We start from the raw sequence: 14607 nt of genomic DNA, 5'->3' as shown, positions 1-14607 counted from the left end.
GGGATTTTACTGGGGTGGCAAACTGCTATGAAAACTAAAAGAGCAGTTAATAACATTAATCTGTGCATAAATTAGAGGTTCCTCAATTAGACTTCCCTCACTAAAGATTACTCATGAGCCTGATGATAAGGAAGCTCGGCAGACAGCAAAGTGTAATGAAATGATATGAGAAAAAAATCTCTGGATGGGTGACAGACAACCTATGGCATTGGCACAAATTTATTCTTAGCACTGAATTTGCCTCAGATGGAATCTAGCCTGCATCATTAAGCACAGTCATGTACTCAGCTGTAACAAGCAATTAGCTTGTAATAAACTATTATAAGTGACTAGAGTTTTACTATTTAACCCATCTTACCATTGAATTCAGTACTTCATACGATCACAGAGCTGCACTGCTGAAGGAAAACAGGACGCTGTGGAGGGAAGAACACATTGGGACAAAACTGTACTGTGAGAATTAATGCCATAAAATTCCATAAAGAGTAACAAAATATCATTACTAAGAGGTGAACCACATTTAAATACACTTTTCTCAGGTAAACTTAACCCCTCAAAATCCCAGGCTAATTTCCTACTAAGGCTTATTATTTAGTAACTACAGGGACTTCAATGCAAACTGATTGAGCTACTCTCAGGTCACAGTGTGCAACATACCCTTGGGCCCACAGATTGGCCCTGGCCATTTAGGGGGTTAAGGCTAAATGGTAAATGATTTCACAGCTTTTTTGAGTTAACTCCTTGAGTTTAGTCAAAAGTTTTTCTGGCTCCCATTTTTGAGCTCTACATCTCAGATGTCAGTCAAGCCAACAATACAATTTCAGTCACACTTAGTCAAAAAAGCAGTACTGCCTCTATATAATCTGAAATTGCTCATATTGTTTTATTTGAACTTTCCTGATTTCCTCATATCCCTCAATTTGTCCATGATTGGTTCCCACTTGCAGTTTAGGACTCCCCCAATGAGGGAAATGAGAAGTTCCTACTCTCAGATCTCTGACCTAAAAGCTAAAATTCAAGCCAGGCCTTCTTTCTGACTCTGTTGCCATGACTTTAATATGATACGATGTATGACATGGTCTGAAAAACTCCCGCAAAATCCTATTTGACTTTTAAATTATTATTTTCGACTTTACAAGCTCACTTGCAGTGCATACACACCATATTTTAGCATGTTTTTTCTTGTCCTGACTCAACAATGCTACTTCTTCTATTTTAACAAAAAATCTTGCATAATGCAGCTTTAAGTAAACTCAACTTAAATTGCATTGATCTGACTAAGATGCAGCACTAAAATGAACTAGGAGAAACTTGACTAAACTAAATTGAGTTAACTTGTATGTATATATTTTCAAGTTGACCTAATACAGTATGTTTTACAGTAATACAGGGATTTATTAGAGGCTTTAAACTGTGATCTTTTACTGCAGAAATCCAATGTTAGTTGCTTCATTAGGCAGAATAAAACAAAGTTTTGACCAGCATTCACTCATCTGTTTGCTCAGCAAAATAGCTTAACATAAATGATATACACTAATTACTGAGTACAGTGTTACATAATGTTTCATAAGTGCCCTGCTGGCTGATTTTCACCATAAAGCATAACTGTTTATACAGCTTAGCAAAACTTTCCTCTGGTGACTATTTTGTTGATGATGGTTTACTGTCTCACTTTGTTTACCTGTGGTGGCCAGAAGGGTGGCCGTGCTTCATACAAGGGTGGCTGTGGTCACTCCCAGTATACTCCACTTGGCTATATGCCCCTGTTCTGAGATTTCCCTGCATCATTTATCTTTAGTTTTAAAATGAAAACCTTGTTGTCTCTACTATAATCCATTGAAATGGTATTTTCTAAGTTGAACTGACTCCACACACCCCGTCTCGTCTCCAAGCTTTTTATTTTACTGTTCTGTTTTAAAACATTAGCTAATGAAAAGTACAAATACATAATTTTCACCACACTTATTTAAGGTACAGAATTGGACCTTAAAACTACGGTTGTACCTTTGAGGGTACATTTATATAGTTTGTGCCTTGATGAACAAAAAATGTACCTGCACAGACTCTGTATTTCTGACAGTGTAATGTGAGTACTCTTACACACCACCCCCAACTTATAACAAGTAGCTGAAAAGATGTCACTTCATTACACCTTTATCGTACTTTATTCCTTAATTTCTAACAGTTTTATTTTTATTCTTGGTGTGTCTACTAGAATGTCATTCTGATGTCACATGCAAGTCACCCTCAGCTCTGAGGAAGACTTTTAGCCTAGTTCAGCTCAGACAGCAGCACCACGCCGCCGTGCTCGCGTTCTGTCTGAATTTAGCGGGGGCTGAAATCTGTACTGAATGACTGATCGCACCGTGCCTGCTGTTTGGGTAGCTGTTGGTAAACAGGGAACTGGGGCTCAGGCGATGAGACTCTGTCTAGCTTTGCTATTTATGAGTCAAGACAAGATGAGAAAATCAATAATGACGCCACTCGCTGGATTCATAATCATTTCTGATGTGTGTGTTTTTTTTCTTCTTTTTTTGCTCTCTAGCTTTTTTTCTGCTCCTTTATATCTCATCTCCCAGGGGCTGCATTGCTGACTGTTCGGCCACTGGCGAGAGGTCGTCCTGAGCCTGTTTTGTCTCATCTCGCCGCTGATTAAATCAAGCCATTATTTCAGTATGGAGTTATCTTACCCACAAACCACAGCAGATGGGCAGATTTTTTCTCCCTGATAGCAGTGCTGTATTGCGCACTGAGCCTTGGAGATAACTTTCTCTCCTCAGAGACATTCTGCTTCTGAAACTCGAGGACAGAGGATGCCCATGAAACAGACCTGCCGAAACATCCATCACATTCTAGCCAATAACAGTCTAGAATTATAGCCACCATACTGCTATTATCCTACTATTTCAATTTAGTTACATGATTATATACTTAATTACATAGTTAATTACAGTCATGGTCAGAAATATTGTCAACCTTGCGATTATTCTTCCAAATAACTTACAAAATGCTACACAATAATTTGATTCACTCCATTGTAAACTGTAAACTGATTGTGAACTGTAAAAAAGATTTTTTTTTACTTTTCTAATAATATTACAGTTCTTTCTTTATCTACTCAAAACTTAGTATATCCATTCAATAGACAAAAAGATAATTGAATGGACAAAATAACGGAACAGAAAAAAAACAATATTTGGTAGCACACACTTGATAACTGAAATCAAGCGCTTCCTTTCCGTGATCGAGTTTCTTGCACCTCTACTGGAATTTTGGACCACTGTCCTTTTCCTGTCTGCACCAGGTCACCATTATTTGAAGGGGGGGCTCTCCCCAATTTGAAATCTCTCCACAGGTGTTCTATGAGTCTGTGATCTGGACTCATTGATGGCCACTTCAGGCCAGTCCACTTTGTCTGAAACCATTTCTGGGTGCTATTTGATGTGTGCTTTGGGTCACCGTCCTGCTAAAAGACCTGTGACCTCTGAGGGAGATCTAACCTACTGACACTGGGCACTATATTTGCTCCAAAATCCTTTACAAGCACTTCAAAAGCAGTAAATCAACCCCAAAACGTCTGTCAACCTCCTCTGTGTTATTTTCTTTAAACTCATTTGATTTTCTGTAATCAGAGCAATGATGTGCCAAAAATATCTATTTTAATCTCATTTGTCCACAGGACATTCATCCAGAATGCAGCTCAGCTTGAATTTGTTGGGAGGTTGATCAAAGTTCTTTGATCAAAGTTCTTTCTGAATTCTCAATATTTCTGTCCCATCCACGTCCAGAGAGGTTAGCTGCAGTGCCATGGGCTGCAAACTTTTTGCTGGTGTTACATACAGTGGATACAGGAACGTTAAGATCTGGACTTGTAGCCTTGGTAATGCCCATACTTTTCTATCATTTTATTTCTTAAATCCTCAGACAGTTTCTTCCTTTTCTTTTGCTTCTCCATGATCACACACACACACACACACACACACACACACAACACTAAAGTTAACTCAATTTTTCTTATTTAATCTGGTTAACACTATGGATTCTACATTGACTACACATGCAACTTGTCAAAATATGTTTAATGAAAAGTTAAAGGAGGTTTACCAGCTTGAAATCTAGTTATCTCTTACAATTCAAATCAAATCAAATCAAATCAGATTTATTGTCACATCACAAGAGTACAGGGACACAGGTGAGTGAAAAACTTGAGTGCGAGTTCCACAAATTATGCAGAGAACAGTATTTACACATAGATAAACAAAACTATAGATAGGATAGAAGAATAGATAAAACCAATTTAACTAAAATATATACATATAATCTTACACAATAACTTAAAAATAATAATATTGCACCGAGACATATAATATTGCACTGGGAATGTAGAGTGAGTGTAATCAACTGTATACTATATATAGTAATGGATATTACAATGCTATGTGGATGTGCAAGTAATCACACTAGGTGTGGAGGTAGAAGATGGTACAGTAGGTGGCAGAGTATTTAGTAAAGTGCAAGGTACAGGAAGTTAAGTGGAAGCGCAGGGGGAGAGTATTGTCTTTGGATAGGTATTCAAAGTCCAGCTATGCAAGTAAAGTGCGGGAGTACAGTGGGTGCACGTACGTGTAATGGGAAGGGTTGGGCTGGGCAGAGCAGTGATTACTGGCTGTTCAATAGCCTGGTTGCATGGGGGAAGAAGCTGTCTTTGAGCCGACTGGTTCTGGCTTTTAAGCTTCTGAGCCTCCTACCACTCGGCAGCTGAGAGAACAGAGCAATTTCAGAGAGAATTGAACAATTTCAAAAGGCTGACAATAGTATTGTCCAGTCCAACTTTTTTCCTCAGCTTTTTTTGTGTTGTGTTATTCCAATGCAGTCAAAGGATACAGATTTGAATCACAAAGCAGTTTAATTTCAACACTTTTCTGGATAGATCAGTATATATTTTCTGGAAAAAAAAACTGCAAGGGTGCCAATGTTTCTGGCCATGACTGCAGTAAATTACATTTAGATTCAATTTACCTTTTGTATACACAGGTTCAGTTTCGCACTTCTGCACGTTTTCATTTGTTTTAATTCTAACAGTGACAAAACGGTAAGTTTTTTTTTTCTTGTTAGCTTTTGACCAAATTCAGATGATAACAAAATGTCCTCTATAAAAAAAAAGAGTGAGATGGAAAGTAATTGAAAGAATCTGAACTTTGCACAGAATTTGTTTATTTCAAGTGAGAACTAGTTCACATTTAAGACGCCTTGCTTTTATTATCATTGTTATAACTACAACTTCTAAGGCTAAAGCACAAAGTTTACAATTCAAGTCCCCATCATTTCTCAACTGCGTATACCAGTGAACGCAGTGAAGTAGAGTGTGACCGAGCAGGGCTGAACTGGTGGGACTGCAAGCGTTAGGCTTTGCACTCTTGTATTATTTCAGCACGACTGCCAATTTGCAATCCACTTCAGCTCTTTAAGCACATTTGAGTTCATGCTCATTTCATGGCAACATGGCACTGGAGAAAGGAAAAGTGTGTTTCTTTTCACAAGTTGTTGCCAGCTTTTTGTTTTCAAGTCTAATTAAGGGACTGAAATACAGTAATACTCGAGAGGACAAAATTACCACTTATGTTAATGAACTGTCCTCATGTCAACAACTCCTTTGCTAAATTAATAACGCCAGAGTGAAATGTTTGTGGCTAATCGTGCTAATTAACACACTCGGAGTGCTTTTGTAGGTACCACGAAAGTGTTATCGGGCCAATATGATCTCTCTTACGTCGCCATCTGCGGCTATTGACACTGTCAGGGTCAAATGTACTTCAATCTAACTCATCAGGCTCAGAGAAACCAATTAACGAAGAATGTGATCAAAATAGAGGCTCGAAGTGCCCTCCTCTCCTGATTCGATGATAAGAGTTTGTGTTATAGCATTCAACTGGAATAGATGAAATCAACAATTGCTTAAATGATACCGACTCGGTTACACTACTGATGTACACAAACTGTAGATATAAAAGATCGAAAAGTGAACAAGAAGCATGGAAGTCAGTTGTGGAAAAATGGATTGAAAAAAAAGACAGAAATGGGCTAATAAAATGAAAATGAAATTCTGAAATCAATTGTGAATCAGTAGTTTGATGTGAAGTTTGAAGTTTCATGCCTCATGAATTCTAGGTTTATTATTTAGTTATTCAGTTATTTAGCTAAACTCCAGCTTAAACACTATCTGCCTCATCTGATTCATACCAGATGGCAATTTTGACACATTTCATTATATTTTTGGTAAGAACGGAAAACCTGATGCTCTACTTACTGTGAAAAAACATATGAATTGTGTCAACAGATTCTGTTCTAACTGTGTTTAGAGTAAATAGCTTTTCAATTCTTTTCTGACTACACAGCAACACACCAAAGTAACAACTGACCATACAAAGTGTAAAAAATGCTAGGTGTTGCTTTAAGGTTTATTACTCAGTAACTACTGAGAATTACTAGCTATGCAGGATCATTACCTTTTAAAAAACTCATTTGTTACCTAATCTCAAGGTTTATTATATTAATGTAACATAATCTGATTACTTTCCACTGCTTTCGGATTATTTGTCTTTTTAAAGTCATGTAATTAAACAAAAACACAAGAAAAATCTATTTCAGTAGGATGACTTCCTTAAACAAGATAAACATAAACGCATAGAAACAATACAGATAATGTACAATAGTCTGTGGTCAATGTGTGCTGTGTGTAGGTCCACTTGAAAATCTATCTATTCAGAAGATGCAATTTCGCTTGTAGAGATTAACTGAGGCAAGAAAATTACTTTATGATATAAATTGATATATATATACACATGATATTTACATGATATATAATTATGATATACTATAACAGTATATGAATGAGGGTTCATCGTGTTGTAACAGTATATTAATGTAACAGTGTTTCAGTGAGGGGGTTCATCAGGTATTGTAACTGTATTTTGATGTGACGGTATGTAACAATGTATCAATGAGAGGGTATATATGAAACAGTTCATCCGGTAACAGTATATTAACGTAACAGTATGTAACAGTTTAACATTGAGGGGGATTCATCAATCAAAGCAGTATCAATGTAACAGTATATAACAGTATATCATTGTGACAGTATATGACAATATATCAATGAGAGAGTATATATGTAACTGTATCCATAACAGTATATGAATAAGAGGGTTCATCAAGTGTTGTAACAGTATATTAATGTGACAGTATATAACAGTATATCAATGAGAGGGTATACATGTAACAGCATATCACTGTAACAGTATGTAACAGTATATCAATGGGGGGTTCATCAAGTGTTGTAACAGTATAGTGATGTAACATTATGTAACAGTATATCAATGAGAGAGTTCATCAAGTGTTGTAACAGTATATTGATGTGACGTTATGTAACAGTATATCAATGAGAGGGTATATATGTAACAGTACATCAGTGTAACAGTATGTAGCAGCACATCAATGAGGGGAAAATGACAAATAAGAAATCAGCACACAAAGAAGCAGCATAGAGTTGGCTGATAGCATTAACTTACTTGAATGAACATGGATGAACAGCAAAACGCTGTCATGCTGCCACAAATGCGCGAAAGCTGAATTAACCTGATTGATCACAGCTGTAGTTTTGTGTGTGTTTATGTGTACATGTGAGGGAGTGTACGGGTGTGTGTGTGTAGCTTTGGATCTCATTTTAAAGCTGTAGGATTGGAAACTGGTTTGTAAAGTGCAAGTAATAAGGCTAACGGTAAAACATACTATAAAGGGAAAATAAGCAGGTCATTTATAATACTAGACAATAGTTAAGAGACCACTCTTCATTTATTTCATTTCAATATCTAAATCATCATTAAGTACAAACTGTTTTTGAGCATCAGGAAAACATGTCATGGGAAATTACACAGAACCTTTAAAAGAATTAATTTAATATCAACATTTTCAGTATTTTGTGTGCCCATTTTTTGTATTTATTACAGCTTACATTGTTTTCAGCAGATTTGTTTGCAGATTTTAAAAGAGAGCTGTAGGGATATTTTTCCACACCTCCAAAGTTCAGTCTTAGACACTGGTTGTATTTTCTGCTTTTCTCAATCCAAGTAATCCCAAACACATTAACTGATGTAGAGGTCTGGACTCTGTGGTGGTCAGTCCACTGTTCTGAGAACTCCAGCAGCGTCTTTGTTTGATTTAGAAACATTCTTCTTTTTTTGTCTTTTATCCCAGTAACAGCCTTTTGACAGCTACACATCCTTTGTGGAAGGATGAACAGAAACACCTGTGGATTTTTCAGATCCAAAGCAAGCTTCTCTCTCTCAAAGATGAAAGCTTTAAGCACTGTTTATCTGAAGGTGACAGGTTTGGTGGTCTACTAGGTCTTGTTGTTGGAGGTCTCATATTTTCTCCTAAACTCCAGTTTAGGAAACTCTTGTATTGATATGTTTCTTCTTGTTGTCCTTTCTAGTTTATTGTGTTCTTTTTGATAAAGCACTCTTTTTTCTTACTGTTTGAATCTGATTTAATTGCCATTTGCTATGTGTTATTTAATTACTCTGATTTTGTAAAGCACCTTATAAAGTTTGCCTGTCTATTTACCAGCAAATTCTCTCTTTCCAATAATTTACTATAAAGAGACATTATATAAAGGGACACACAATCAATTAGAGCCACAAATGTTGTTTATTTTTCATTTGTTTCCTGTAAAGCACTTTATAAACTTTATAAACTATAGTTTTTGTACACATTTATGTTTTACATTTGTTTTATTCATATATGTTGATATTAGTTTTATTATTGTTATGTTTGGAGGCTTTATGCAAATCATAAACTGAATCAGGGAAAAAATGATGAGTGTAAAATAAATTAAAGACTCTACAAGGAATAACTGTTAAAGTGGATGAAATGTTAATACACTGATTAAGAGCAGTTTGTTGGCTTTGTCAAGTCAATTTAATGAAAATTTGACTCTTGGGTGGGACATCCCTTTAAGTAGTCAAGGCAGGATCTGCTGACTCCAAACAGCATAATGTGTTTAGAGACAATTCACTATAAAGACCTCTCTGGGGGAAACAGGCTGAAAAGATATGAGTGTATTTAGCAAAGGCAATAGAGACCTTACCAGGAGCAGAGATGCTAATCAGCGCTGGCCGTTCGCCATGCGCTCATTTCCAATTCTGACGAACGAGATGGGAGTTGAACGCGGTCCAGAGGCAGCCGGGCCTGATTGCAAGCTATCTTCTGCAAGCACACAAGCTATTCAAAGATGCAGATAGAGGCAGCTGCGGGATAGGAGAGTTATTACATTAGCGGCTGAAGTTAACGTTGGCCAATCAATGTTGTTTCATCAAAAAGTAGTGTTTCTTTCACATCTTAGATGAACAGGGATGAATGGTAAACTGCTGCCAAGCTGTCACAAAGATGCAGAAGCTGAATGAACCTGATTGAATACAGCTGTAGTTTTGTGTGGGTGTGTGTTGCTGTGGATGGAAGCAGAATGATGCTGTGGTTAGCTGCAGCTGAGCTGTCTGTGAGTCTGAGTGTGTCGAACATGAGAAATACTGACCCATTTCCTCTTATCAGCTCAAATACAGGAGTACCCTGGACTTTTACTCTGTCTTGCATGCATTCAGTACACAGAGCATCACACTGAAATATAAATGCCTCTGTAGTTAATGGACTTTCTCTCCTTGCCATCACTAGAAACACGACTAGAGGTTTGCACAGGCATGAAATTGAAGCCTGAACTTGGCCCAACGCGACCCGACCGCTACTGCTTAATTTGAAACCTGGACCCAACCAGAACCCATGTGTACTTGTTGTAGCATAGATGCGATGCATCACTGAAGAGATGACAAGCCAGTTGGTGTGTTATCATAGCTCAAAATACTATCCCATGCTCTACACTGCATGTGCCCCGTGTACTTTTTATTTAACTATCATTTCATATTGTCTGCACAATGAAGACATCTCTGACTTATTTGGAAGCAGTTACTTTTTAGCAGGGGCACTGTATGAGGGGGAAAGGCAGGATGATTCTAAGAGCCTGTGACTAACAAGGGCCTTAAATATTATTAGAACATTAGGTGATTTTTTTTTCAATATTAAATTATTAACCTGTTTCCCCATACCCCTACCAATGAACCAGCCCTGTCTCCCCATACCCTGACCAAAGAACCAGCCCTGTCTCCCCAACCCCATACCAATGAACCAGCCCTGTCTCCCCATCCCCATACCTCTGAATTCCAGTGTATGCAGAATGTTGCCTGCATGTCTGCACAGTGTTATATTTTCAGGGTTGGTGTGGGATGAGATGGTGGGGTGGTGCCTGTTATAACATTTAGACTCATAACACTTGTTAGGTAAGCTAGTAGCTAGCAGTGATACTAAGTGAATTACTCAATCATCTCTAAAGAACACGGTTACAAGACATGAAAAACTTTGTTAACAATTTACTCTGAAAGCACAAAGGCATACAGAAAAAAAATGTCATGGTACAGCACTTGACTCAAGGAACAAAGGATTCTATGGTCTTAGAGCACACTGAGCCAAGTAATGTAATTGCTCACCTAGCAGACAATACCTTGGCGTCCCGCCACTGGCCTCGCTGCCTCTGCGAACCTGAGGATTCATGGCCATGCGAAAAGCCATGCGAGGAAGCTCATGAGAGTGTGCGTCCTCCAGAAAAGGGACTTGCTATTGGTGTTTATGTTGTTGTCTCTTAGTTAAAAAGATGTGCTATGTATTATTTGTGTTATTTTGTGTCTGAGGTGCAGGTTGTTTGTGTGTGACTAGGGGTCACCATGAGGTGAAAGCTTATAGCTATTGGTGACCTACACCCCCACCCACTCCCCTGTAGTCTGGCTGTGTGTTCTGTGGCATTCTGCTGGTGTTTCAATAAAAGAGCACCACATGCAGCAGAATCATGGCCTTTCCCATGTCTCCTTTTGTGCCAATGCCACATTACTTAAATCATATGACCAAATAGTGAATGCTTCTGCATTGTGTGAAAGTACTGAGTTTATTACAGCTATATGGAGCCCGGGTGTTTCCCCCATGTCAGTGCTAAGCCTCACAGTTCACTGGATCAATAATGATTCTCCTCATTTAACACCAAGTGCACATAGAACGTGGTTTTAGCCTGTACTCAGTATCAGCTGATCTCTAGAAAGCAGCAACTGGTATTGGATAAGCCAGAAATATTTGCACACCAGTGCTATAGACAGCTGCTGCGATGAGCAACTATCTTGTCTTCCTCTTAATACAATTGTGTCTTCACCTGGAGTCAAAATCAAGGTCTTTAGATTCATTTGATTTGTTTGATGTGAATATGGGATGCAACAGAACTAGAAACCCTGTCCTCTGGCACCAAGAATGCCTACTGTAAGTCTTGTCTGGATGTGGTTTTCTAAAGAGATTTAAATGTGAAAAATATCAGTATGTCTGAAAGGATGTTATCTTGCAGTTACAAACAAGGATGTAATGATTTTAATACAGTATTGGAAAATAGTGAAAAGACTCAAAACAGTAAAGGAATTTTAAACTGTATCACCAGTGCACCCCTTAATCTCTTTTGAGGGTCTCTCATGTGCAGTCATGAAAATTACTGTCAGTGATCAAAATTAGGCGTCTAACTGCATTCTGTCAGAGTAAAATAGGTGGAAAGGGGGAGGGCTTATGCTATGTACACAACCACACTCAAAGGACTGTGCTTTTTTCTGGTCATATGTAAATGTTTTTTAGTTTATTTGGTTAGAGGGCTGGTATGAACTTATTTATCTGACTTAAACCATGTGTTTTAGAGCTCAAGACATTTCTAACACAAAACAATGTTAAAAAGTGACTACAATGTGAAGTTCAGAATAAAAAAAATTGTATTGAAAATGAAAATATGTGAATTATTACACCTCTAGAAATAAGCAGGTGTAGATAATCTGCCCAAACAATAAAATAGTCATGTGCACCATTTCTCCTCTAATACTTGGTTAAGTGTTTGATTGCTTTAAAAGGTCCATATGATGGAAACCTGATTTAAAATAAATAAGAGTTTAACGTAACGTAAACAGGTTTAGATTTTCTAGATGTACCATTCATTACTCATACTGCCCATAGAGTCCAGATATGTAATGCAGCAAGAACAGCCCATTTTGAAATAATTGTTCCTGTGATGTCACAAGAATCATTAACATATATCCACCTAAGGTGTATGTCAGCTCTGACCACTATTACAATTAATCACAATACAGGGGCAGCCGATCAAAACAGAGCTCACTGCTCATATATTAGTCTTGATGGTAACAAAAGCAGCCAGTTTAATTCTAAAGAAACTATTTTCAGTTCATAAAACCACACAAATGTTATAATTGAACAAGGCAAAAAAATAAAATATAAGAAAAAAGTAGAATTGTCTCTTTATTGACAAAGCCAATCTTGTCAGGTAAGGGTTACATACGTTTCTTGAAGTAGTTATTGTTCTTTTCAGCCCACTTTTCTACTAACTTGGTGCTTCATTTCAAAGCAATACATAACATTGACATTCCCACATTCCAGTATGATAACTGTAGGGTGTCTGTATGTGACACTGCGACACTTTGAATGACCAGCAGTGTCACCTGATCTCGATCCCTGATGTCCAATTTGGAACAGCAGGTGAAATGCTGAAATCACAGATGAAATTTTCCAGTTCTTGGAAAACTGAGAAGAATGGACAGGACTCAGATTACAAGACACTGGTCTAATTGTTACTTGACAGCACTGTAGGCAAAAATCTAAATGATGAGACTCTGAACAGTTATCTGATCATGTGAACATCTGTGTACGAAATGATAATGGGCTATTTTAAGAACATCAGCTACACATACTAAAAGTGATGCTGCTTAAATGATGAGAATAACCTTGTTCATTAATACGTGATCAAATCCAGTCCAATATTCCAGTACTCAACCTAGCAGTAAATTTGAAGGTGAGAAATGTTTAATTGTCTTACTATACCCTACCACTGTTCTCACACACCACTGAAAGCTCCAGAGGGACTCTCTTACACAAGTCACAGCACAGGAGCCTCCACTGTTCCTTACAGTTTAATCACTGCTACTGTGTGGTGTGATGCTGCGGAGTGAGAATCAATTTCCTGCTTTACTTCAAATTAAATCCCAGATATTAGTATGGTGAGAGAACACTCCGTTCTGCTCCTCCTCTCCTCTCACACCACTCGGAGTCATATTAGAAAACACAGCCCAAACAATCCATTATTTCAGAGCACTATTTAAAATTCATCTCTGTCATTTTCAGTGTGGGTGGGCTTTTCATCCAGAATGACCCTTCTCGGTCCAACCAGATATGGCTAATATTTTGTCTTTATATGTGGCTTTAGGCACATCCCACTCATTTGTCTCCTGTCGCCACACTGCCAACACAGCAGCAAATACTGCATCATTACATGGATCAAAACATCAATATGTCCACTAATAAATCGCAGTGTTGGTTAATTGTAGTCATTTCCATATTACTGGTCTGCTTGTGTCCCAGCGGCAGATGCCAAAAATGAGACATTGCAGTAATTTAACATTGCTAATCTTTTTTTAGATTATGTTATTATCATCTGCTTTGATTGGGATCTCCTGGTCTCCTGCCCTCTGGACAAGTTCAACTACTATGGACCCTCTTGCATGTCCATTTACAGAACGCCTCACCTGCAAGCCCCACTCACCTTCACAATGACACTGCCACCTGCACAGACCTTAATCTAGAACTATTGAACTATACAATCACAGTAATTGTTCACGTGCCTTAACACTACACTTCTTCATATTTTCTTACACCTATTCATACTAACGTGTCATCATGATAGACGTCTAACAATAGTCACTGGTGTTCATGGATTTAACTCTCATTTTTACAGTGATATTCTCCTAACAGCGGGTCACTGGTTTCGTAGATCTATTTCTCCATTATTATTCTGACAGGCCTTTAACAGTAGTCATCAGTTATCATTAGTTAATCTAAATGCGTCTGTCCAGTGACAGGCCCCTTTCTTTTCTTCTTTCTATGTTCACTGTTGTGCATAAACTGTCAAATTTGATACTTTCTTCATATTGCTGCTGTTGTATTATTGTTTTGCCATCCATTGTGGACCAGAAGAGGATTCCTATTTTCAGTCTTGGTTCCTCTCAAGGTTTCTTCCTGTTGTTCTTAGGAAGTTTTTTCCTTATAGTCTATTGCCTGTTCTGATTATCGGCAACTATCACCATTTTTTACTATCGCTAAATATCACCAGTTTTTACTATTGCGACCTATAACCACTTGACTATTGCCAACTATTGCTAACTATTGCCATCTATCACCAGTTCTGACTATCACCAACTATTGCCATCTATCACCACTTCTGACTATCACCAACTATTGCCATCTATCACCACTTCTGACTATCACCAACTATCACCATCTATCACCAGTTCTGACTAGTGCCAGCAATCACCAGTTCTGACTAGTGCCAACGATCACCAGTTCTGACTATCGGCAATGATCACCAATTCTGATGACTGTCAATGATAGCCAGTTCTGACTATTGCCATCTAACAGCAG

Source organism: Colossoma macropomum, unplaced genomic scaffold (genome assembly GCF_904425465.1).
Source record: "Colossoma macropomum unplaced genomic scaffold, Colossoma_macropomum, whole genome shotgun sequence".
Lineage (NCBI taxonomy): Eukaryota > Metazoa > Chordata > Actinopteri > Characiformes > Serrasalmidae > Colossoma > Colossoma macropomum.
The sequence above is the reverse complement of the archived record's forward strand: the minus strand, read 5'-3'. Positions refer to the sequence as shown.